Source organism: Pristiophorus japonicus, chromosome 9 (assembly GCF_044704955.1).
Source record: "Pristiophorus japonicus isolate sPriJap1 chromosome 9, sPriJap1.hap1, whole genome shotgun sequence".
Taxonomy (NCBI): Eukaryota; Metazoa; Chordata; class Chondrichthyes; family Pristiophoridae; genus Pristiophorus; species Pristiophorus japonicus.
Window position 1 is genome coordinate 133578844 of NC_091985.1, and position 26101 is coordinate 133604944.

General features: G+C 44.3%; 1 protein-coding gene and 1 pseudogene across 3 annotated transcripts in view; one reads left to right on the forward strand and one right to left on the reverse strand.

The window, feature by feature from the left end:
- plcb1 (phospholipase C beta 1) overlaps positions 1-26101 on the reverse strand; it is a 1109102-nt gene that overhangs the window by 597441 nt on the left and 485560 nt on the right. The window lies entirely within an intron of this gene.
- LOC139274250 (U2 spliceosomal RNA) lies at positions 682-916 on the forward strand (annotated as a pseudogene).

Below are 26101 nucleotides of genomic sequence, written 5' to 3' on the forward strand. Positions count from 1 at the left end.
TCTAGACTTAGTCATTTCTTTCCATTGCGACTTGCAACTATTCTTGACTTTCTTCATTTTATCAATACTACTATGGCCAGAGCTACTCTGAATCTTTCCCCTCTTCTTCCTTCTGAGCTCTGAATACACTGTGTTGCACATTATTCTTCCCCCCTATTTCCTCTGTGCTCAACTCAAGAATCATTGCACCATCTCCTACTTTAAATCACTTATTCCCAGGACTTCCAGATGTGAACCATCTCACCTTCTGCTTTCCATTCCTCATACAATCGACAGGATGTTAAAACTCAAGCTTGATGTTGCACCAGCCCTTTGCAAGATGGCACCTATTACCTGCTCGATGCAAGAGTGCATGGCCAACCGGTTGATGTCCGTTACATCACCAACTGCAGCCCAGAATGACCCAATGGCGACAGTAGTTCAGAGCCTCTATTACCCCAGAATGATGCTGGGCTAAAAGGGTTAATTTATGAGGATAGGTTTCACAGACTGGGCTTGCATTCCCTTGAATATCGAAGATTATTGAAGCTGGCACAGGCTCGATGGGTCGAATGGCCGCCTTCCGTGCTGTAACCATTCTATGATTAAAGGTTGATCTAATTGAGGTGTTTCGAATGATTAAATGAGTTGACAGGAGAGATAGAGAGAAACTATTTCCTCTGATGGCAGAACAAGGGAGCAAATGCTTCTCGGCCTTTTGGCTAAGATCAAGTGTAGTACCGTTTCTGACCAGCCACCATGACCTCCGGGTGGTTTCTCCCTGGTCAGGAAGGTATATGCTTGCATTTTTGGAAACAGGAGGTGGGTGGGGAGGTTTGACCCATCCACCTCCACGGAGGTGTGTGGGGGACCTGACCCATCCACCTCCATGGCACGAACCTGGTATTGCAGTACTTCCAGGAACGGTGCAGTGGCTCTAGGCCTTTTGGCTAAGAGCATTGGCGCAGAGTGATCCTTGGCATGTGCAAGGTGACCTCTGGCGTTTGTGATTTGACAAAGAATTGGAACGATTGGCTACGAATTTAAAAAAAAAACAAGGGAGCAAATGCTTTAAATTAGAGCTAGGCCGTTCAGGGGTGATGTCAGGAAGCACTTCTTCACACAAAGGGTAGTGAAAATCTGGAATGTTCTCCCCCGAAAAGCTGTTGAGACTGGAGGTCAATTGAAAATTTCAAAACAGAGATTGATAAATTTTTGTTCGGTAAGGGTATTAACGTTTATGGAACCAAAGTGAGTAGGAGGAGTTCAGATACAGATCAACCATAATCTAATTGAATCCTTGCCAAATAGGCTGTTTGCTTTCTGTACTTCCCAGTTCTCTGGATGGGTCCTGCTTTTTCTGGTAAAAATTACAGTGGGAGTTATATAGGATCCTTTTAAAATACCGAAGTAATGTCTTTATTTCAGATTTCTAGAATCCACAATATTTTCTTTAAGTAATGCTATTGGCTGATGTAGACTGACACCTGGATCGCCCGGGTCCTAACCAGAGTCAAAATAGTGTCGGACACTATACAGGTGCAAACAGGGCAGTAAGTACTGCACTGCAACTTTAGCATTCTTAGTTCGTTAGAGTGGATTAAATTCAACTCCACTGCCTTTGCTCTGGGCTGTAATTGACTCGAGACTGAATGATGCCGAAAATGGATACAAAACGTGAAAGAAAATATTCCGTTTCCCCAGCACTCAAATCCTTCTCAACACCCACTTCTAAAAATGCAGTAAATGATTTTATGAATAAATGTGATTTTTACAGAAAGATTTATGTCTCGCCAATCTTGGGGAATAAATTGCAAGCTATAATGACTTCAACCTAATCTCGACATAATCCAGACAAGCTACATACAATCTTTAGCAATAACAGTTTTGCTCTGTTGGATAGAAACTAAAAGTAATTATAATGGTAAATGACCTTTCAGCTTCTCCACAGTCCGAACGAGGGTGAATCTGTCCTTGAACTTCATTAACATTCTCCTATCTCACTACATCACTTCATCACTTCAAAAATGCACGGTGTGCTAGATAATGTTGAACAATTTGACGTATTTGTATGGACTTAGGCCAAAACAGAAACAGTCGGCAACTAATGTTACTATCTTTCTTAACAGTTCTTGCAAATAATGGGGATTGAAAGCAGAATTGGGAAAGGCATGTTTTTCTGTCTTTTACACATGAATAAAAAACCTTGTGTGTATCTATCACTATTATTCACAAACTCCTCACATAATTCAATGATACTTCACTTCAGGTCTTTAAATACTGAATGAAGAATTCAGTACATCAGTGTTGGGTTCACGCTACCTATGGGTATACACATGAAAACAACATTGAGAGGACGGCTGGAGATCAAGATCCTAGTGTGACCTTACAAATTACATTTGTCAAATTACTTAATTGCTTGAAATTACAAATAACAGCTCTTCTCGTCACTTTATTGATTTGGCACGGAGTTGGCTTTTCAGCCTAGTACTTCGGAGTTGTGACTGGTCGATGAAATTGAATACCTTGAGTTACTGGACAATCCAGGACCATTATTTTTATTTTGTGTGTACGGTGGGAGCTTTCAGATGGGGTATCTAGCATCAGTAAACATGGGACGACTATGGAGCATTTCAGATGCAGAAAGACCTCACTCCTACTCGCTCTCATTTTTTCATGTTTTTCACTGTGGCCAGTGATTTTCTTGCTCCTCCCAAACTCCAAGCATCCTCACCCTAGGTGAAATCAAGACTCGAAACAGTATCGTATTGTGGATTCATTCTTTCCCAGGACCACAGGACCGTGGAACTCCTTCCTGCCCTGAGTCGACCCTTCATCTACAGGGGTCAACCTTGGCTTAGTGGTAGTACGCTTGCCTATGGGTCAGAAAATCGTGGGTCCCAGCCCCATTCCAGAGACTTAGGGACATAAGCGGCGTGGACACGATGGGCCGAAATGGCCTCCTTCTGTGCTGCAAATTTCTATGTTTCTATGTTTCTATCCAGGCTGACACTTTAATGCAGTACTGAGGGAGTGCTGCACTGTCCGAGTTGCTGTCTTTTGGATGAGATATTAAACCGAGGTCTGCCCTCTCAAGTGGATATAAAAGATCCATGGCAGGGGTGTACTCCTTGGTGTCCTGGCCAATATTTATCCTGCAAACAGCATCACTAAAACAGATTATGTGGTCATTTATCTCATTCCTTTTTGTGGGAGCTTGCTGTGCGCAAATTGGTTGTCTTATTTCCATACGTTACTAGTGACTACACTTCAAAAGTTATGAATCAGCTGTGAATCTCTTTGGGAAGTCCTGAGGTCATGAAAGGTGCTATATAAATGCAAGTCCACTCCTTTTAAAGCTCACTAATTTAACCTCATATTCTTTCCCACTCTTTTCTTGGTAGAGTCCTGCCCTATTTGCCTTAACTCTGCAGTGGTTCAATCCAAGGACAACTAGCGATGGGTAATAAATGCTGCCCTTGCCAGCGATGCCCATATCACAAGAATGAACAAAAAACTCTTCACCTTGTCTTCTCAATTAAAAAAAATTACTTTAATAAAATACCTGATACCATGACGACATCATCTGCATCATCAGCTGCATCTCTGTATAAAATGTGAGTGACAGTTAATTCGAGTGAATGTGCCCCCCTGATGGACTGGAAGAAGAGAGGAGATTATTTTCAAAACCGAGGGGCCTATTTTCAGATAGGCAATTTAATTAAAATCCCATTTTTGGCTGGGTGTATTACGTTTATTCCATTTTGAGATGGAAATCCTTAAGATCTGTGACTGTTCTGAGTAAAACTGGAAGAGGGGGAGGGAATATAAACTAAAATGATCTTGAACGTGAACTTGCAATTTAATTTAAAAAAAAACGTGTGCTCTTAATAATGGTTGGAGGCCTGTTTTCAGCAGCTGTGATTACAGCTGTGCTAGGACAGACCAAACAGCTGAGCTCGTTCTCACTTTTTCCTCTTTAAAAAATTGCTTCCAGTCCATATCATCAAAGCGAAAGAAAGACTTGCATTTATATAACACCTTTTATGACCACCGGATGTCCCAAAGCCTTTTACAGCCAATGAAGTACTTTTGTGATGTGTATTTTGTACGTTGTAATATAGACCTGGACCACTGTCCTTCCCAATGAACATTGTGGAAATCTCATTTATTTTCCTCAGGTGTTATATACTTAAATAAGTTAGAATGTGGAACTTGCTACCACATGGAGTAGTTGAGGTGAATATCATAGATGCTTTTAAGAGGAAGCTAAATAAGTACATGAGGGAGAAAGGATTAGAAGGATATGCTGTTCGCGTTAGGGTAGGAGGAGGCTCGTGTAGAGCATAAACACCGGCATGGACCTGTTGGCCCGAATGGCCTGTTTCCTTGTAATGGTCTGACTATCCCGATTGGAGGTTAAGTAAAATGAAGGCCCAAAATTTATTTCTGTGGTTGTCCTCCAAAAATCCCTCAGGTATTTGTTTCTTCTATCCCTTTCCCTTCTCTCCCCCATCTCGAGGTGACTATTACCATTCCTTAAGTCAGTAGATTTAACGTAATACTTTGTTGTTGCTTCCTGTGGGTAATCTAGACGATTTGCTCAAGTTTAGTTAAATAGTAATGGCTGTTTACCGCAAGATTTGTCCAAAGTTGTAGAGGTGATACAAGTAATGATTTGTTCACAGCACAAAATGGCACCGCACTACTCCAATGTCCAGTACTGCTCAGCAGTATCGAGAGAAATATGTACTTCAGAATCATTGACAGATGGCCAGCATTTAAAATAAACCCTTAAAAGTAACAGAAAGGAGAAGAAAAAAGTTACTACGCAATGAGGAGAAATGCCACAGTTAAAAGATAAATTGAGATCAGAGAGATTTGCTATTTAAGGAAAGTACACTGTAAGGATGTTACAGTTCAGTTTTCAATATACTTATTTCATTATCTTTGACGAACGCTGCAATGTATTTCCTGCGAGTTAGTCTACAAAGAATCATGGGCAGAAACCATATCATATGGTTATTTTATCTAGAGCTGCTTTGGAGCCTCCTTTGATGAAATTGATGCGAGGTTCGAGCAGATGCATTCGTTATAATCTACCAAAATTCTCTGGACTCTGGGAGGTACCAGCAGATTGGAAAGCAGCTAATGTAACGCCTCTGTTTAAAAAAGGGGGCAGACAAAAGGCAGGTAACTATAGGCCCATTAGTTTAACATCTGTAGTGAGGAAAATGCTTGAAACTATCATTAAGGAGGAAATAGCGGGACATCTAGATAGGAATAGTGCAATCAAGCAGACGCAGCATGGATTCATGAAGGGGAAATCATGTTTAACTAATTTACTGGAATTCTTTGAGGATATAACGAGCATGGTGGATAGAGGTGTACCGATGGATGTGGTGTATTTAGATTTCCAAAAGGCATTCGATAAGGTGCCACACAAAAGGTTACTGCAGAAGATAGAGGTACGCGGAGTCAGAGGAAATGTATTAGCATAGATAGAGAATTGGCTGGCTAACAGAAAGCAGAGAATCGGGATAAATGGATCCTTTACAGGTTGGAAATCGGTGGTTAGTGGTGTGCCACAGGGATCGGTGCTGGGACCACAACTGTTTACAATATACATAGATGACCTGGAAGAGGGGACAGAGTGTAGTGTAACAAAATTTGCAGATGACACTAAAATTAGTGGGAAAGCGGGTTGTGTAGAGGACACAGCGAGGCTGCAAAGAGATTTAGATAGGTTAAGCGAATGGGCTAAGGTTTGGCAGATGGAATACAATGTCAGAAAGTGTGAGGTCATCCACCTTGGGAAAAAAACAGTAAAAGGGAATATTATTTGAATGGGGAGTACTTACAACATGCTGAGGTGCAGAGGGACCTGGGGGTCCTTGTGCATGAATCCCAAAAAGTTAGTTTGCAGGTGCAGTAGGTAATCAGGAAGGCGAATGGAATGTTGGCATTCATTGCGAGAGAGATGGAGTATAAAAGCAGGAAGGTCCTGCTGCAACTGTATAGGGTATTGGTAAGGCCGCACCTAGAGTACTGCGTGCAGTTTTGGTCACCTTACTTAAGGAAGGATATACTAGCTTTGGAGGGGGTACAGAGACGATTCACTAGGCTGATTCCGGAGATGACGGGGTTACCTTATGATGATAGATTGAGTAGACTGGGTCTTTATTCGTTGGAGTTCAGAAGGATGAGGGGTGATCTTATAGAAAGATTTAAAATCATGAAAAGGATAGACAAGATAGAGGCAGAGAGGTTGTTTCTACTGGTAGGGGAGACTCGAACTAGGGGGCACAGGATCAAAATACGGGGGAGCCAATTTAAAACCGAGTTGACAAGAAATTTCTTCTCCCAGAGGGTTGTGAATCTGTGGAATTCTCTGCCCAAGGAAGCAGTTGAGGCTAGCTCATTGAATGTATTCAAGTCACAGATAGATAGATTTTTAACCAATAAGGGAATTAAGGGTTACGGGGAGAGGGCGGGTAAGTGGAGCTGAGTCCATGGCCAGATCAGCCATGATCTTATTGAATGGCGGAGCAGGCTCGAGGGGCTAGATGGCCTACTCCTGTTCCTAATTCTTATGTTCTTATGTTCTCAGGAATTAACATTCACATCCGCACACATATAAGTACATAAACGAGAGAAAATGAGAGAAGGAGCAGGCAAGAGATGAAAACTGAGCATCACAAGATACAAGATAATTGACCAAAGAACCAGAGAAAATGAGGTGAAAGGCATTTATGCAGCGAGTTGTGATCTGGAATGCACTGCACGAAAGGGCGGTCGCAGCAGGTTCAACCGTAACTTTCAAAGGGGAATTGGATAAATACTTGAAGGTGAAACATGTGCAGGGCTGTGGGGAAAGAGCGGGGGAGTGGGACTAATTGGATGGCTCTTTCAAAGAGCCGGCACAGGCACGATGGGATGAATAATCTATTTCTGTGCTATATGATTCAATGATAAAAAGGAAATAACCTTGACATTATTTCAGCTCCTGAGTTGAAAGGAAATACAAAGCACTTTTCAATTTAAATGAATGTTTCCATCTTCCATTTAATTCTTATTGGAAATTAATGTCTCTGTCGTGACGCTGTTGGCCACCGTGGAAATGGGGTTAAGGTAGTGAAGACACGGAAGATACTGTTCCAAAAGGGCATGGTCAATAATGAGTCAATGGTTCCTTCCTTGGATTTAATAGAAATTATTTAAAAGGCAACTTTTGAAATAATATTTGCAGTTAGCTATTGCGATACTGATATTACATATATTTTTCAAACTGTACGCCTGGAACTGCAGAATACAAAAGTCTGATTGTAAGGGATAAATTCTAAGAGTTGCTAAACAGGTGGTCAGAATTATGCTGAAGGTAGTGAACTTATAAATTGCCTATGTATGTAACACTTGCTTGTATAGGTACAGCACACTTATACGCATTAAACTATAGCTTAACCTTAGTAACACTTAAACAGCAGAAGTCAGCAGTTTTGTTTAAAAGTCCCTGAGGAAGAGATAAATAAGCCAGTACAAACCACCCTAGGCGTTGGATAGACTGGGGTAGAGGGCAAACAATGATGAGAGATGGACCGTTGCATGTACCACTCAGAGCCCGTCTGATAAGAGTCGACAAATCAATGTAACTTCGCTGATAACAATAGACCTATCGATGATTTTGTAGGAGGATAGCTCCTCTCCAAAACCTGTATAAATTATGCTCGAAAACTCTTGTATTTCGGAGGTTTTAGGCTGAACCCTCCCGTGCATTGCTCGTAATAAAACCGGTAAACCTGAGGTTTCGTTTGTTTACTTCCGTGGTCGTTATACAGTGGGAAGCGATTAACTATATCAGTTAGTCCACCTTGAAGGAGAGAAGCATCCTCTTTACCCAAACACTGATCATGTTGGTTAACAGTTGGATTTGACATGTACAGTACCACTCAAAGGGCCCTCGTGTTGTGGGTCCTATTATTAGTGTTGGCCATTAAAGCATCTTGGACATTCTCCCAAAAGTCAGCCTTGCAGTGAATATATAATGTTTCAGGATGAACTAGTTTTTTGTTGAACCTAGATTTTTGGCATTCAACGAGAGGATAATTTTCTGGACATGCACCTGCACATTGAGGGAATAGGAGCCATTACAGCTGGTTTATGGCACTGAGTTCAGTGATGGGGCCTACATTTCATTAGAGGCACTTGGTACCCTGGTCAATAGCAGCAAAATTCATTGACAGTTGTTGTGGTCTTTTCTTCCTCCAAATCTTTCTGCTCATTTTCTTGTTTCCACTCCTTAAGGAGGTGACCTCTTGCTGAAAAAGGGTTTCACATGTCCTGGTGGCCTTCACAGAAGTGCCCATTCTTCATGGGAGAGATTTGACAGTTATTACCGCAGGCAGTTCAAACATGGAGGAGGGTTGGAGTCTTCACTTGACATCCCCACATTCCTACTACCTGCAGGAGTCACTGTAAAGCTGTCAGGAGCAGGAACCCTTGCCAATTTTCTCATCCCTAACCCAGGACTGCTGTAATTCCTGCATCACGGCCTTGTCTGAAATTAACGTAACTCAACACAGACTAGTAGCTGAAGCTCGGTTCTTCCAAATCAGTCTGGCTTAGCTACTCCCAACCTTAATCAGTTCAGCAAACCCTAACCATAACCCATGGAGTTGGGGTTGGTGAGAACCTCTCCAAAAACAGGTGCCAGCATTTGCGACAGGTCCAATACTGACCTCGCTACAGAATCTGAAACCCCAGATCTACTGGTCCTCTGGCACATCCGGAAAGTCCAAACATGGCTGATGTAAATACTTTCTGGGACAACGTTTAGTCCTAATCATCCTTCTCCTCTTCCTTATTCATCATGGATGCATTCCCTTTTCTCCCAAAAATACAAAATTGGACAACAACTACTATTTTAAGACCTTTCAACCTTTACAGAGCCAAAGTTTAGTCCAGTGGTGATATTAAACTCTGGACCCAATGAGATTTATAGGACAGGTAGCCTTTGGCTTTTCATATGAGCTGAAAATGGCATATTTACCAACTTAACAACAACAACAACTTGTAATTATATAGCGTCTTTAACGTGGTGAAATGTCCCAAAGCGCTTCACATGAGTATTATGAGACAACGAATTTGACACCAAGCCACATAAGGAAAGATTAGGGCAAGTGACAAAGGCTTGATCAAAGAGGTAGGTTTTAAGGAGCGTCTTGAAGGAAGAAAGAGAGGTAGAGAGGCAGAGAGTTTAGGCAGGGAATTCCAGAGCTTATAGCCGAGGCAATAGAATTCAAGTAGATCCACCCATAATAATTGGCTTAATCGATTTGTACGGTCCACCAGAAATGAGAAATTATTGCTCAGTTAACTCCAATTTGGAACAATGCTACCTGGCGTGTATAATATCAAAACAGCTTTAATACCAAGAATGCATTATCTGCCTTTGGATGACCCGAGCATCGACATTAGCAACACTTGGAAATGGGTTGCTATATTGATTCTGAAAATGCACTAATAACTTCTCAAGAAGTGCGAGTAACTTTACAGAATGTACTGAACCAGAAAAACCTGCTGAAGGCTTTATCCCCAAATAATCTTTCAGAAACAAAAATATTATAGAAAACTAACTTCTGTCTCCTCTAAACTTTAATATTGCTCACTTGTGCAGGTACTGGAGGCACTGGACAGTGTGCCAGAAGATAATAAGGGACATACATCAACATGTTAATATCCAGTTGCAGGGTTTAGTCCGTCTTTTAACCCACACACGTTTAGGTGCACCTTCAGTTTATCTACATTTAAACAGTATGAAATGGCTGTGTATGTACAGGAACAGTAAAGCCATCCATCAGCATCATACCCAACAGCTCTTAATGCAAGAATCAGAAAAGAATTGTGTAGTTCATTAAAGTAAACAAGCTTATCCTGATACGTAAAGATTGCAATGTAACAATTCTCTGACATGAACCGTATTAGGACTGATAGCTCCCGTCTGCTCATTCAATTATATCAAGGTCCAATTACCTTTCACCAGACAAAAATAGTTTGCATCAAAATGAGCCTCAGTTGCCATTTGTGCTTTATGTCCAGGAACTGTAATTCTACCAAAATAGCTGTTAGATAATAGATGTCTGACAGTGAGCAACAAGGCACTAATCCAATTGAGCAGTTCTGGTGATGTCATAGACCACAGGAGTGAAGCAGCAGAGCCCTTGAGATTGAATAACTGCTTTAGACTCACTGCCAGAACTCTATGCTTTGTGATGTGCAACCTATCATTCATTTTTAAATATTGCAATTCATTTAATAACTGATTTCTGTGTTGTGCAGCAGAATGTGGTGGAACGAGACTGATAGAATCACAGAAATTTAAAAGACTTGGATTTATATAGCGCCTTTCAAGACCAGCAGATGTCTCAAAGCGCTTTACAGCCAATTAAGTACTTTTGGAGTGCAGTCACCATTGTGATGTAGGAAACGCGGCAGCCAAGTTGCACACTGCAAGCTCCCACAAACAGCATTGTGTTAATGATCAGATAATTTATTTTATTTTATGTTGATTGATGGATAAATATTGTGCAGGACACCGCGGATAACTCCCCTGCTCTTCTTCAAAATAGTGCCATGGGATCTTTTACGTCCATCTTGGTTTAACGTCTCATCCAAAAGATGGCACCTCCGACAGTGCAGCACTCCCTCAGCACTGCACTGGGGTGTCAACCTTCTGACTCAGAGTCAAGAGTGCTACCCACTGAGCCACAGTTGACACAGCAAAGGAGGAGGCTATTTGGCCCATAATGTTTCTGCTGTGTTCTTTGCTAGAGCAATCCCACATCAATCTGAATGGTGTGCTCCGTTTTATCAGCAGGTTATAGAAAAATGTTCAAAATTCCAGATGCTCTCACTGACCAGTGCTGTCAGCCGTGAATCAGTGACGTAAAAAAACATAATTTTTTTCCGCGCATGCGCAGAAGGCGGAGGCATCGTTTTTTCGCCGCAGACATTAGGCTCCACTTCCCGAAGACAAAGGACAGGCTGTGCGGCAGCAATTTCAAAAAATAGAACGGGGAAACTTGCAAGTTATTTTTTTGGAGTAGACAGGGCCCAAAAAAACGGGCATAACTCTTGTAATATGGCACTGGGGGAAATTGAGCCCATAGTTCCTTTGTATCAAAGCATCTGGCCAGATTTTCTATTTATTTCAAGTAAGTACATTTTTCAGGAATTATGTTATGAAAAAAAATCTGAATATTTTGCATATCCTAAATGAACATTTCATTGCCAAAGTGACCTTAAAATAAATTAACATAATTACAACATTGGAGAAAGAAGCCTCACTGAACAGTTTCCTATCTCGGCTTTCCATAAAATATTTTCTTTCCCTTCGAACTGCTTTCTTTTACAGTTTGGTCACACTGCAGAGGGAAATGCATGTAACACTTCATGTCGCCTATCACAATGGGCGGTCTAAATGTTTTTCTATACGGTCATCCAGCGGAAGTGAGAGATACATTTAGGGCTATATTTTCCATCCATTCACTATGAAAATCTACAGCAAAAGACCAAACCGCCTGTACTGAGGACAGCAACAAAATGGCTGAGTGAGTCAGTTATGGGTTCAAGTTCTACTCCAGGAACTTGAGTGCAAAATTTAACCTGACACCCCAGTGCAGTACTGAGGGAGTGCTGCACTGTTGGAGGTGCCGTCTTTTGGATGAGACATTACACTGAGGCTCTGTCTGCCCTTTTGGGTGGACGTAAAAGATTTGAAGAAGTGGAGGGAAGTTTTCTCCCCGATGTTCTGGCCAATAATTATCCCTCAAACAACACCTAAGAACAGATTATCTGGTCATTATCACGTTGCTGTTTGTGGGAGCTTGTTGTGCATACAATTGACTGCCTCATTTCCTACATTATAACAATGGCTACATTTCCAAAGTCATTCGTTGGCTGTAAAACGCTTTGGGATGCCCCGAGATCGTGAAAGGCACTATATAAATGCAGCTCCCTGAACAAAACTGAGCCAAGCAGTCCAAAATGCTTCAGCTCAATTCTTAAATTGTTCTGAGTTCGCTGCTCTTAGCCAGGAGGTAGTTGGAGTGCTACAATTTGCCTCAGTGACCTTGGGAAGAAAAGGGAAGTTTTCTGATCCTCACTGCTAACATTTGAAAACTGCGGGCAAGTATCATGTGATAAAGCATCACGTGATCGAACCTCCAGGAATATGTTCAACCAGAGTTGGCAACCCTATGACACCATCTCATTGAAAATAGCCCTGGTTAGTTCTCCCTCTGCTGTAACAACTTGCATTTATATAACGCCTTTAATGTAGTAAAACGTCCCAAGATGCTTTCGAGGAACGTTATCAATAAAATTTGACACCGAGCCATAGCCAAGACATAGAAGGCTCGAAGGGCCGAATGGCCTACTTCTGCACCTATTTTCGATGTTTCTATGTTTCTATGCATTAAGACCTCCCTGCTCCTATACTCAAATCCCCTAGCTATGAAGGCCAACATGCCATTTGCCTTCTTCACCGCCTGCTGTGCCTGGATGCCAACTTTCAATGACTGATGTACCATGACACCCAGGTCTCGTTGCACCCCCCTTTTCCTAATCTGCCGCCATTCAGATAATATTCTGCCTTCATGTTTTTGCCACCAAAGTGGATAATCTCACATTTATCCACATTATACTGCATCTGCCATGCATTTGCCCACTCACCTAACCTGTCCAAGTCACCCTGCAGCCTCTTAGCATCCTCCTCACAGCTCACACTGCCACCCAGCTTAGTGTCGTCTGCAAACTTGGAAATATTACACTCAATTCCTTCATCTAAATCATTGATGTATATTGTAAATAGCTGGGGTCCCAGCACTGAGCCCTGCGGCACCCTACAAGTCACTGCCTGCCATTCTGAGAAGGACCCGTTTATCCCGACTCTTTGCTTCCTGTCTGCCAACCAGTTCTCTATCCGCATCAATACATTACCCCCAATACCATGTGCTTTAATTTTGCACACCAATCTCTTGTGTGGGGCCTTGTCAAAAGCCTTTTGAAAGTCCAAATACACCACATCCACTGGTTCTGCCTTGTCCACTCTACTAGTTACATCCTCAAAAAATTCTAGAAGATTTGTCAAGCATGATTTCCCTTTCATAAATCCATGCTGACTTGGATCGATCCTGTCACTGCTGAGATATTAAGGCAGTGTCATTTTTAAGGAGTGTCAAAGGAGGAAAGAGAAGTAAATTTCAGAGCTTCAGGGCCTTGGCAGCTGAAGCACGGCCGCCGATGATGGGGCAATTAAAATCAGGGATGCTCAAGAGGAGCACAGAAATCTCGGAGAGCTGTAGGAGCTGGAGCAGATTGCAAGATAGGAAGGGGCGGGGCCATAGAGGGATTTGAAAAACAAGGCAATGGTAACAATCCCCTTTCAACTTTATTACTGAGAAAAAATACTACATGGATTCCACTTCTATCACGACCTTGGGAACCCTGCCAGAAAGTTAGTTTTTGGGTGAGGACAGGATCAAGCTTGGCTGTCAAGCTTACCATAACCAAATAGCTGATTGACATCCATAGCTAAGGTCAAATGTGAAAAATAGCCACTTTGACCAGGTACAGAAACGCTGATACCGTCCTAACTGTGATCCAGCAGAGGTACCTTCAGGAGATGGGGAAAGTAAATAAAATTAGGCAAAAGGGCCTCATTGGTGAACTTCATTAATTGATTTGTACTGTGGTACAGTTAAACTGATTCCAATTTTTGTCAGCCAATAATCGGCCACATTATTCATCTCTGTTTCAAAACATGCATTCTATTGGCACAGCCTTAGCATCAGACAGAAGAAAGCAGTCTCCAGACAGTGTTTGCACTTTGTTATATTAGCATGAACCCTTGGCCATAGCATCAACAGTCAATTTTAAAATACTATTCGCTGGGGCCACACAGGCTCTTCAGACCTCAGGCAGATGGTATTTGCAACTTTATGGTTTGAGCGTACTTTCTGGGGTCAGTCATTGTTTGAAGCAGTAAAGGGCATTAATGAACCAAATGACGTTTTCCGACTAATTTTTTTTAAAATTCCAGATTTATTTAATTAAATGAATTTAAATTCCCCAGCTGCCGTGGTGGGATTTGAACTCATGTTCCCAGATCATTAAGTCCAGGCCACTGGTTTACTCGTCCAGTAATATACCGTACCTTCCCAGTTTTCCCTTCTTTTCCTGAGAGAGCAGACTCCTGTAAGGTAAGGTTCCGTGGGATGAATTTTCTCTATGTTGGCGCCCAGAAGGGCGGTAATGGCAGCGGGGATGGTTTCTGGGCAGGCGGCCAACTCCCAGCACCCCGCTGGGAAATTAGTTGCCGGTTTTGCGGGGGCGCTGAGCAGCCCCGCCTGGGAGCGCCGAACTGGTGTGGAACGCCACGGGCTTTGACAGCGCATTGATTTTGAATTGACGCCGACCCTCTAGTGCCCCGTAGCGCGCCGCAGTGGGGCCGCCTGGAAAACCAGAGCTGTCCCGGCAGCGGTGATTGAAGTAAGTCATGAATGAGGTAAGTTTGATTGTCTTGTTTATTTTTATTCTTTGCGATTTATCCTAATGTGGAGTGGGCAAGGTATTGGGAATGTTTTTTGTGTGTTTTGTGGGGTGTTTTTTTCTCCCACGAAAGCCTCCCTTAGAGTGCTCCGAGGCGTGCTCTTTAGCAATGGATTTTCAGTTGCTCAGCCGGCCTAGCGCCCTAAGAGAGGCGCCTCCCTTCGCGCTCCGGTCCACACACAGAGCCCAGATGGCAAATTTTGTGGCTGCGGGCGCAAACCATTTCCCGGCCCCAAACTTTACCATCCCGCCACCATTGCCGCACCAAAATGACCAGAACCGAAAATCCAGCCCATGTGTGTTCTATCTTGACTTGTTCTTCAGGTGTGAATATAGACAATGAGTCTCCGCTGGCTATTTGATGACGCAAGCATCCCGGCACAGTTCATACGGGCACTCAGCGGTTGAAGTCCACATTTGTGTGAAATGCATCTCTTGCATAGCAGACTCAGGGCACCAGGGGCAACAGGCAGACCACTCAGCATGGGCAAGGATGCATATGCACAACTGCTTACAAGTTGAAATTGTGACTTTCATTCTCTGATGAAGGTCTGCACCGAGGTGAAAACTGCATTCAGCCCATCTGTAACATTTTTACTTACTTGGTCCGAAAATGATGCTGGCTCAATTTATTTTATGATGTTGCTATGAAGTTACATTACATTTGCAAATGGTTAACTCCTGGTAATACACAAGTTTTACGGAATGCTGAATAGGATCATCAGCTAGATTACCACACAAAGTAGCTATCAGTTTGAGACATAGAGGAGTCATTCAATACATACTAGAGCTGTTCATATGTTTGATGTTAGAATAGTTTCATTGCAGAGGCACACAGCAAGGGTGCTTAACTGTAGTTGCCCTAGCTCCCACACCAAGGGACAAGGTTTCGCTTTTAAGGTGATAAGTTTGAATGGAAGCTGACGATGCCAATCCTTGATTCAGAGAGATGAGGGAGGGATCAGAGGTCACTTTTCATCTTTCTTCTTTCTCTCTGTGAGAAGAGCAGTTTTGTTCAGTTGTAAGTCTTCAAACAGTCAGAGTGAGACATGGACATTTCCGTATCAATGTCAGTCACACAAGCTGTATCTGCTCAATCACACACTTCGTGTAAAATAAACAAGTTCATTTGTTAACAATTGCCGTCCTCTCACAAGAATGTTTATCAATTGTCCTTCTGAAAGATCAGAGTACATACGTGGTGACACATGCCAATTCACAGTTTCCACAATGTCATGATTTCTGTTCTTGTTGTTTATCTAGATATTCAGAAGAAAAGATACTCTTCAGTTCATAGGTGACGTGAGGTCTGCTTACGGGAACGATGTGTGATACAAAACCCAAGATAACACGTAGTGCAGATCCAAAATCTGTGCCACCCCCAGTGCCAGGAGATTGTCAATCTGTGATACACACAGTGCTCAACATATGAAATGGCCTTCTACATCGGGAAGTAGTACCAGAGGTGGTTTCCCCTGGCTGGAGACTCTGGACCGAGGCCCCGAAATTCACAGTCCCAGGAAGGACCATTACTCCCCGTTTGCGGCGGCCAGTCGTCAAAATCAAATGGCCGCTGCTTTGGACTCAACTGGCCGCCCCGACATAGATTCGGCCCGGGAGGTGGTGTGGGCCACCGCCCCGATTGACCGACTCTGGTGGCGGTGTGGGGCTTGCGGCAGTAGTGACGCAGTAAAAGTGCGCATCGCTGCTGCTCCGCCTCCGGACCCATTTTCACCGTTAAGAAGCCGGCCCTTTAGCTGACAATGCCCCCGCCAGCTTTTAGGGCCGGTGCAGGGTGGCAGAGATCTCGGAGCCGGTTTAGCTCCACGGCAGCAGCTGAATCGATCTCACAGAAAAGTCCAGTAAGAGATCATCTGGGGGAGGTCAGCGAGCTCCGGGTAGGGCGAGATCCTGAAGCCAGCTCTGTATTGCTCAGCAACAAATCCAGGAGCCTCTTCAATGGACCAGAGGAGTTCAGCACAGAATCCGCACTCAAGGGGGAGGGAGAGAGAGAGGGAGGGAGGGAGGGCGGAAGAGAGAGGGAGGGTGGGAGAGAGGGTGAGAGAGCAAGAGAGAGAGGGCGAGAGAGAGGGCGAGAGAGGGAGAGAGGGAGATAGGGAGAGGGAGGGAGGCGGAAAGAGAGAGCACGGAGGGAGGGAGAGAGGGAGATGGAAAGAGAGAGGGTGAGAGAGAGAGAGGGAGGGAGAGAGAGAAGAAGGGAGAGAAGGAGATAGAAAGAGAGAGGGAGAGAGAGCGCGGAGGGAGGGAGGGAGGGAGACGGAAACAGAGAGCGCGGAGGGAGGGAGAGAGAGAGACGGAAAGGGAGAGGGTGAGAGAGAGAGAGAGAGAGAGAGAGGGAGGGAGAGAGAGAGGGAGAGAGAGAGGGAGGGAGAGAAGGAGAGAGGGCGAGAGTGAGAGAGGGGGAAGGGAGCAAAAGAGAAAGGAGAAAGAGATATAAGTGAGGAAAGGGAATGAGAAACAGAAAGAGAATATTTGATTGGGAGAGAGAGAGAAATAGAGAAATAGGAATAGAGAAAGAGAAAAGGGGGAAAAAAACTAGAGAGAGAGAAATAAAGATCCCGAGATTCACAGAGAGAAAATGGAAATCTCAATCCAGGGGCTCAGACTGGAAACATCGCCCCAGCTTAACATTCTGCGCGTTAACAAATGGGAATCTGTTCAACCTTCGCTGCCTCCAGGCTAGATTCAAGGTCGTCCCATCCTCTGTCATCCAACAACAGTATGCAGATGACATTTGCATCTGTACAAACTCAGAGGCCAAACTCCAAGCCATTGTCAACATCTTCACCGAGGCGTATGAAAGCATGGGCCTTACGCTAAACATCTAGAAGACAAAGGTCCTCTACTAACCTGACCCTGTCACACACATTGCCCCCCGGGTTATCAAAGGCCATAGTGAGGCCTTGGACAACATGGACCATTTTCCATTCCTCAGGAGTCGACTGTCAGCAAGGGAAGACATCAATGACGACGTCCAACACCGCCTTCAGTGTGCCAGCGCAGCCTTCGGTCACCTGAGGAAGAGAATGTTTGAAGACCAGAACCTCAAATCTGGCATTAAGCTTATGGTCTACAGGGCAGTAATGATACCCACCCTCCTATGTGGCTCAGAGACGTGGACTGTATGCAGCAGGCACATCAAAACATTTGAGAAGTACCACCAGAACTGCCTCCACAAGATCCTGAAAATCCATTGGGAGGACAAATGCACCAACGTCAGTGTTCTCGCCCTGGCCAACATCCCCAGCATTGATGCACTGACCACGTTTGATCAGCTCCGCTAGGCGGGCCACATCATCTGCATGCCCGACACAATACTCCCAAAGCAAGTGCTCTTCTCAGTGTTGTCTTCATTCGCTATTTGTTTGTTACAGCTCACAGGACGGGTATTAGGACCCTGCTGTACTCATGCTGGTTCGTGCTAGTTTGGGACACCATTTTGGGTTGTATAAAAGGACAGTTAAGTTAAGTTACTTTACTCCTGGCTCAATTCGTCAGTTATTTACGCATACACAACATAATTTGGCAACGAGTATGACTCAAATGAACCTTCCAACCCCCACCTTTCCTCTCCACACCCAGGGACCCTCCAATGCCGTGGCCAAGATGGATAAAAAGTTTTTCTACATACATCATGGCGAGTGGGTTAGACGGCGACAATGTAATATCAGCTCTCCGCCATGCAATACTTATCCACTTCCTCGGCACTGAAGGCCAACGCATGTTTGGCCAAATCGAAGACACGGAGTCCTACGACAAAACAGTAAGCACCCTAGAGAATTATTTTGGGCCAAAGAAAAGTATCGTGATGGAAAGATGCCAATTTCGTAAAAAGGGGGCACGAGAACGGTGAACCAATCAAACAGTACACCATTTCATTAACTGAACTGGCTGCAATGTGTAACTTTGGAGCACTTAGAAGAATTGATCAGACCACTACGAATCAGCTGATGGTCAGATCGCCTTCATCAGTATAACTTTGATGTACAGTATATTGCTGGCAGTCGCAACCACGTAGCTGACATGCTCAGCCACTCGACATTTGTTTCGGACTCTGGTGCTGACTTGTTCACAGATGACGACACATATGTCACATCGATCGTCACTCAGTCCATCAGAAACCTTGTCTCCTGCGACAAACTCAAAACCGAATCACAGAGTGATGCTACACTCCAGCACATATGCCACTTCCTCCAGACGGAGTGGCCTAAGCAAATTCCGGAAGAGCTGAAAACAGACTTCGCGATTAATTTTCCACTTGGAACGATGGCTGCCTAGCTCGTGCTGATAGAGCAGTAATTCCCAAGTCACTTCAACAGCGCATTCTCTCATTGGCACACGATGGACATCCTGGCATTATCCGCATGAAGCAGAGATGTCGTGATTCGGTATGGTGGCCTGGGATTGACACTCGCATCGAGGAGTTTGTCTCACACTGCGAAGCACGCAGTCTGAGCGAAAAGGCCACAAACATCCGACCAGCACTAATGAAGCCCATTCCATGGCCATAAAGACCATGGCAACAACTTCAGTTGGATATCTTCGGTCCAGTTGACGCAGCTCCACAGCACCAACGTTTCCTTGTTGTAGTACATGACTGGCATTCCAAATGGCCAGAAATCGCTACAAGTTCAGTGACCTCATCAACGAACGTCGCTATTCTGCAGCGTATGTTCACGAAGTGGGGCCTACCAGAGATCATAATCACTGACAATGGACCAGTTTGCAGATTTTCTCACTTGTCATGCTATCGAGCATCGTCTTACTGCTTGGTACAATCCTCAAAGCAACGGAGGTGTTGAGCGATTTAACCGCGTCATCAAAGAGGGTTTGAAAGCCAAGCTCGCAGCAGGCCAAACATTCGACGAAGCGGTTCAAACCATTCTCTGCACATTACATTCGACAAAGCACTCGCTAACGGGGAAGACACCCGCTGAGCTCATGATTGGGCGGAATCTTCGCAGGCTACTGGACATTCTCAAACCCCCAACCAAACCTAGCATGAAGAAACCAGCAGGATGGAACAGAGGCACCATTCTATTTCCCAACCAAAACCTAGAGCAAACACCGCAAGCTCCATGCCGGTTTTAGCATCTCAGAACATGACCTGGCTATCTCAAGGACTTTGTCTGTACATAGACTGTGGTTTTGAAAAGGGGCCACATCGTCCGCATGCCCGACGATACTCCCAAAGCAAGCACTCTTCTCGGTGTTGTGTTCATACTCTATTTGTTTATTACAACGCACAGGACGGGCATTAGGACCCTGCAGGAGCTATTCACAGGTGCTGTATTCATGCTGGTTTGCGGACTCCATTTTGGTTTGTTGTATAAAGCACACGGTTTAAATTACTTTTCTCCTGGCTCAGTTTGCTAGTTATTTACGTGTACACAGCACTCGGTAGCCTTGACTCGGCAAGCAAGCCGCAGGTGAGCAGAGGAAACGCTTCGAGGACACCCTCAAAGCCTCCTTGATAAAGTGCAACATTCCCACTGGCACCTGGGAATCCCTAGCCCAAGACCGCCCTAAGTGAAGGAAGAGCATCCGGGAGGCTTTGTAGGTTTGATTTTCAGAACATGCCAATTCAACCAAATCATTCCTGGTCTTAAGAAATGTTCCAAGACACAAGTTCATTGCAGCACAGAAGAAAAAAATTTCCCCCGACGACTGTGCCATGATTAATTAACATTATATTTTGCATTTCATGAACCTCTGCTCCACCTGCAACATGTATAATAGGCTGTTCAATTATGAATTCATTAGCTTACACATCACACACTACCTGAAGTAGCACTGGAACAATTTAACAATAAAAGTAATTTAATTGCTAACAAAATAGAGTGAAGCCCACACATATATGACTCAAATATATACAGACCACTGTTGACTGCAAGTTTGACCCATGACCTGATGCCTTCATCAGCTGACATATATCAGCATCCAGTTTTAAAACGTGATTCATCACTTCAGCTGCAGATGCATCAGAGCCTTATATAGCCTAAGTTCAGTGCTTTATGATTTGTACTCAGTAGTCTTAGAAATGCAATCTAAATGTTTTTACTTTCCCCACAGTAAACTCTCATTGCTTGTGCACCTTTAAAGGGGGAATGACTGCTTCCCCCAAGCCTCTTTCCTGCTCCATTACCTTTAACAGGTACCCCTGCATGGTGGATACGTGCCTGGAGTTTCCAGCTTCATATCGATGAGTGCAGTGTCTTGAACATGAAAGAATGTTTGCCACAGATGGAGCTATAGATTTCACTTAGCTAAATGAATCTGCAACCTATCAATTTGTTCTGATAATATTTGGCGGGGGCGGGGTCGGGGGCGCGGTCGCAAGATATGTGGCAGTGATGTGAGAGAGTGGTACAAGATTGGTGCCTAGGTGTGGGGGAAGGGCAGTCGGTTTATAGGCTCTTCAGTCAGGATGGTGTGTGACTTTGAGGTGGCTTGGGGATAATTGGAAAGGGAGTTTTGGGCTCTCTCTCAGCCACACAACCTCTCCCTTTCTCTCTCTTTTCCCCCTGCTGAGCTTGGCGTATCTCTCATTCTGTCTCCCTGACCTGCCTCTCTGTGTCTTTCATGATCTCTCTCTTTCTCACATCCGATCTCTCTTTGTCACCCTGATCTCTGTTCCCCAAATCCAGTCTCTGTCACTGTCCCCTGACCGGGCGTCAATGCTCAGTCTCCCTCTTTGTGATCTGCCTGTCTCGCTCTCCCCTGATCTCTTTCTGTCACTTTTTTGCTTTTTTGATTGGTTCCAAAAAATTAAAAATAAATGCCTACCCCTAACAGATAAATGAACACCTGTTCCCGCCATATAATAAAACAGAAAATGCTCAGCAGGTCAGGCTGTTCCCCCATATACATTTATGTTTTTAAAAAATTCATTCATGAGATTTGGGCAAGGCGAGTATTTATTGCCAATCCCTAATTGCCTTTGAGAAGATGGTGGTGAGACGCCTTCTTGAACTGCTATAGTCCGTGAGAAGAAGGTGTTCCCACAGTGCTGTTGGGAGGGAGTTCCAGGGTTTTGACCTAGCGATAATGAAAGAACAGAGATATATTTCCAAGTCAGGCTGCCCTTGTCCTTCTAGGTAGTAGAGGTCGCACGTTTGGGAAGTGTTGTTGAAGAAGCCTTGGTAAGTTGCTGCAGTGCATCTTGTAGATGGTACACGCTGCTGCCATTGTACACCACTGGTGGAGGGAATGAATGTTTAAGGTGGTGGATGTGGTGCCAGTCCCACTGGTTCTGCTTGTTGATTGTGAGGTGGAGTATGGCGGCGAGGAAGATTGAGAAGAGGGTTGGAGCGATAACGCAGCCCTGTTTGACCCCGGTCCGGATATGGATTGGGTCTGTGATGGATCCGTTGGTAAGGATCATGGTCTGCATGTCATCGTGAAGCAGGCGAAGGATGTTGACAAACTTTTGGGGTCATCCGAAATGGAGAAGGACGCTCCATAGACCCTCACGGTTGACAGTATCAAAGGCCTTTGTAAGATTAAAAAAGGCCATGTATAAGGGCTGGCGCTACTCCCTGCATTTTTCCTGCAACTGCCGCGCTGCAAAGATCAAGTCTGTTGTGCCTCGTAGGGGCCGAAATCCGCATTGTGATTTTCTTGCCGCCATGCTCCACCTCACAATCAACAAGCTCCCCGCTGGAGTGGAACTAAACTACAAAACCAGTTGGAAGCTGTTTAACCTACGCCACCTCCAGGCCAGGTCCAAGATCACCCCAACCACTGGCGTTGAGCTGCAGTATGCGGACGACGCCTGCGTCTGTGCACATTCAGAGGCTGAACTCCAGGATATAGTCAATGTATTCACTGAGGCATATGAAAGCATGGACCTTACGCTTAACATCCATAAGACAAAGCTCCTCCACTAGCCTGTCACCGCCGCACAGCACTGCCCTCCAATCATCAAGATCCACAGCGCGACCCTGGACAACGTGGACCATTTCCCATATCTCGGGAGCCTCTTATCAACAAAGGCAGACATTGATGCGGAGATTCAGCATCGCCTCCAGTGCGCCAGTGCAGTCTTCGGCTGTCTGAGGAAATGAGTGTTTGAAGACCAGGCCCTCAAATCTACCGGCAAGCTCATGGTCTACAGGGCTGTAGTAATACCCGCCCTCCTGTATGGATCTGAGGCATGGACGATGTATAGAAGAAACCTCAAGTCGCTGGAGATTTATCAACGATGTCTCTGCAAATCCCCTGGGAGGACAGGCGCACCAACATCAGTGTCGTCGACCAGGCTAACATCTCCAGTATTGAAGCACTGACCACACTCGATCAGCTTTGCTGGGCAAGCCACATAGTACGCATGCCAGATACGAGACTCCCTAAACAAATGCTTTATGCGGAGCTCCTTCATGGTAAACGAGCCAAAGGAGGACAGCGGAAACGTTATAAGGACACCCTCAAAGCCTCGCTGGTAAAGTGCGACATCACCACTGACACCTGGGAGACCCTGGCCGCAGACCGCCCGAGGTGGAGAAAGTCCATCCGGGAGGGCGTTGAGCTCGTCGAGTCTCAACGCAAAGAGCATGAAGAGGCCAAGCGCAGGCAACGGAAGGAACAGGTGGCAAACCAGCCCCACCGACCCCTTCCCTCGATGAATGTCTGTCCCACCTGTAACAGGGTCTGTGGCTCTCGTATCGGACTGTTCAGCCACCAAAGAACTCACTTTGGGAGTGGAAGCAAGTTCTCCTCAATTCTGAGGGACTGCCTATGATGATGATGATGGTGCCAGACAAGCTCTCATGTATCATAAATCAATCTCTCATGTAAGATGCAAGATAAAGAATTTTCTGTCCACTTGTCTAGGAGGTATGTTTCTTTTAGTGATGATCAAAAATGCAATTGATGCACCTAATTTGCATTTTTCTCTTGTTTATCAAATATAGCTCTGCAACACTCCTTAATGTGAGCAAAATAAATTTATACAGGACTTTTATTCAGAGCCTCCCTCGATACTTGAATAATAGTCATTTATTTTCTTTCACTAAAATAGTGAGTTGTATAAGGCGGCTCACCACCATTTTCTCAAGGGTAATTAGGGATGGGCAATAATTGCTGGCCTTGTCAGCGACACCCACATCATGTGAATGAATTTTTAAAAATTCAACCTTATCGGGGCCAAGGTACAAGGTGCATGTGTGATGAAGTCAGTTGAATTAAGAATGATCTAGCAGCTCCCCCAATTGATTGAATAGATAAATTCGCCACCTGGTGTGCAATTCACTAAATATATTCAAAAAGGAGTTAGATGTAGTCCTTACTACTAGGGGGATCAAGGGGTATGGCGAGAAAGCAGGAATGGGGTACTGAAGTTGAATGTTCAGCCATGAACTCATTGAATGGCGGTGCAGGCTAGAAGGGCCGAATGGCCTACTCCTGCACCTATTTTCTATGTTTCTCTATGTTTCTATGTTTCTGAAGCTGTGAGATACCTCGTTTTGATATTGTAGAAAAAAAGAATTATGCTTACTTGAGAAAGTTTTCAATCGGTATATTTATAAAAATACCTAAGAAGTCATCTGATGCTGGGATGTTTTTCTCTTTCAAGGCATTATATTAATGCAAGTAATTGTTGTTGACACCTACACTTGTGTAACTTCTATCAGCAGTTACTGATAAGTGATTGGAAACACTAGCCCATGGACACTGAGGTCAGCTATATAGTGCTACTCCTACCTTGCAGAGAGGAGTTAACTCTGCCCAGCCTGTATTCTGGGCTCCTTTGGGTCAGTGCACACCAGGTGGCGAATTTATCTATTCAATCAATTGGGGTAGCTACTAGATCATTCTTAATTCAACTGACTTCATCACACATGCACCTTGTACCTTGGCCCCGATAAGGTTGAATTTTTAAAAATTCATTCACATGATGTGGGTGTCGCTGACAAGGCCAGCATTTATTGCCCATCCCTAATTACCCTTGAGAAAATGGTGGTGAGCTGCCTTATACAACTGAGTGGCTTGCTAGGCCATTTCAGAGGGCAGTCTGGAGTCAACATATAGGCCAGACCAGGTAAGGATGGCAGATATTCACCATTAGTGAACCAGATGGGTTTTTACGACAATCCAGTCATTTCATGGTCACCATTACAGATACTAGCTTTAGATTCCAGATTTATTTAACTAACTGAATCTAAATTCCACAGCTGCCATGGTGGGATTTGAACTCATGGATCATTAGGCCTATGGATTACAAGTCAAGTAACATAACCACTATGCTACCATTGCCTGTTAATCTGTGACGCTGCACTCGCTAACTGTTTGGCAGGAACTTTCCACCATTCACCATCAATGAGGGAAAACGCACACTCTTGAGCCTTCAGTATAATGTCATTTAGCACCATTTAGTGCCAAGAACTTCATTGACAGTTTGAACATTGACTCTTGTTGCATTTGGTAGCGAGCGCACATATTGGGCGATCCACCTGACCCATTTACTGACAAAGCATACAAACAGTAACGGAGGAGTATCGCCTTAAAATAACTGAAGTAGCTATCACTCACATCAGGAACAATCTTGCTGGTCATGCACCAGAGAGTTGATTCCAAAAAAGCAGCAGCAGGAATGGCTTTGTAAATCGATTGAAGTGGCTACCCTGATTCACATTTCGATGATAAATGTTGCACATCTATTTATTTCAATTGCATGAAGTTCGCTTTGTATAAATCAGCAATGCACATGGTCTGTAAACATGCTGTACTCGTGGCCTCTCACTCTAAAGTTCATTCATATTGCAGATTGCACTTTGGATCCCAGAGATCAGCTTGGGACAGGAGCTCTTCAAACTATGCAGTGGGACAATTGATATGAACACTTGCTGCCTTCGTCTGAAATGCTGCATTCCACCATTATAGCAGAAATATGAATCCGTTTCAATAAAAGGGGTTAAATCTGCCACGAGAATAGCAGAGAAGGATCTTCAAACAGGTATGTTAAGCATTTGCATCTATTATCACACAGCATCATTTCAAGGCCTATGTGTTTCCATCCATTTCTAAAATTATTTTCTTCCCTTTCTGCTGAGCTCAATCATGTGGCTAGTTTCTAGCCGAGTGTAAGGGAACCTGACTTCTGCTAATGGTGCTATCAAGGTGGGCATTGTGGGTACGCAGCAACAGTGGCAGCTAACTTGGTCTCCGTTCTTCCTTCCCAAAATGAGGAATTTTTTCATCTCTGCACATCACCTAACCAAAATCAGGAAACTGGTGTGGGGAGCAGAGATGAGAAAAATTCTCACTTGACTGCACACAGGAAGTATACATTAAGCTGTTCCAGATGGCGGCATTTATTCGACAGAATTTAGAGATACTCTGTTGTCGGCTTAAATAATTAATTTTCATAACCAGAAGAACCAGCCTACACTTTCAAAGTTATGACACTGGGACTAAGAGACAGGTCACATCCCAGTAAACAGCTTGGGCGTGAAAATCCTGGGCCTGGGAGAGCACTGCTGGACAGGGGTTGAGA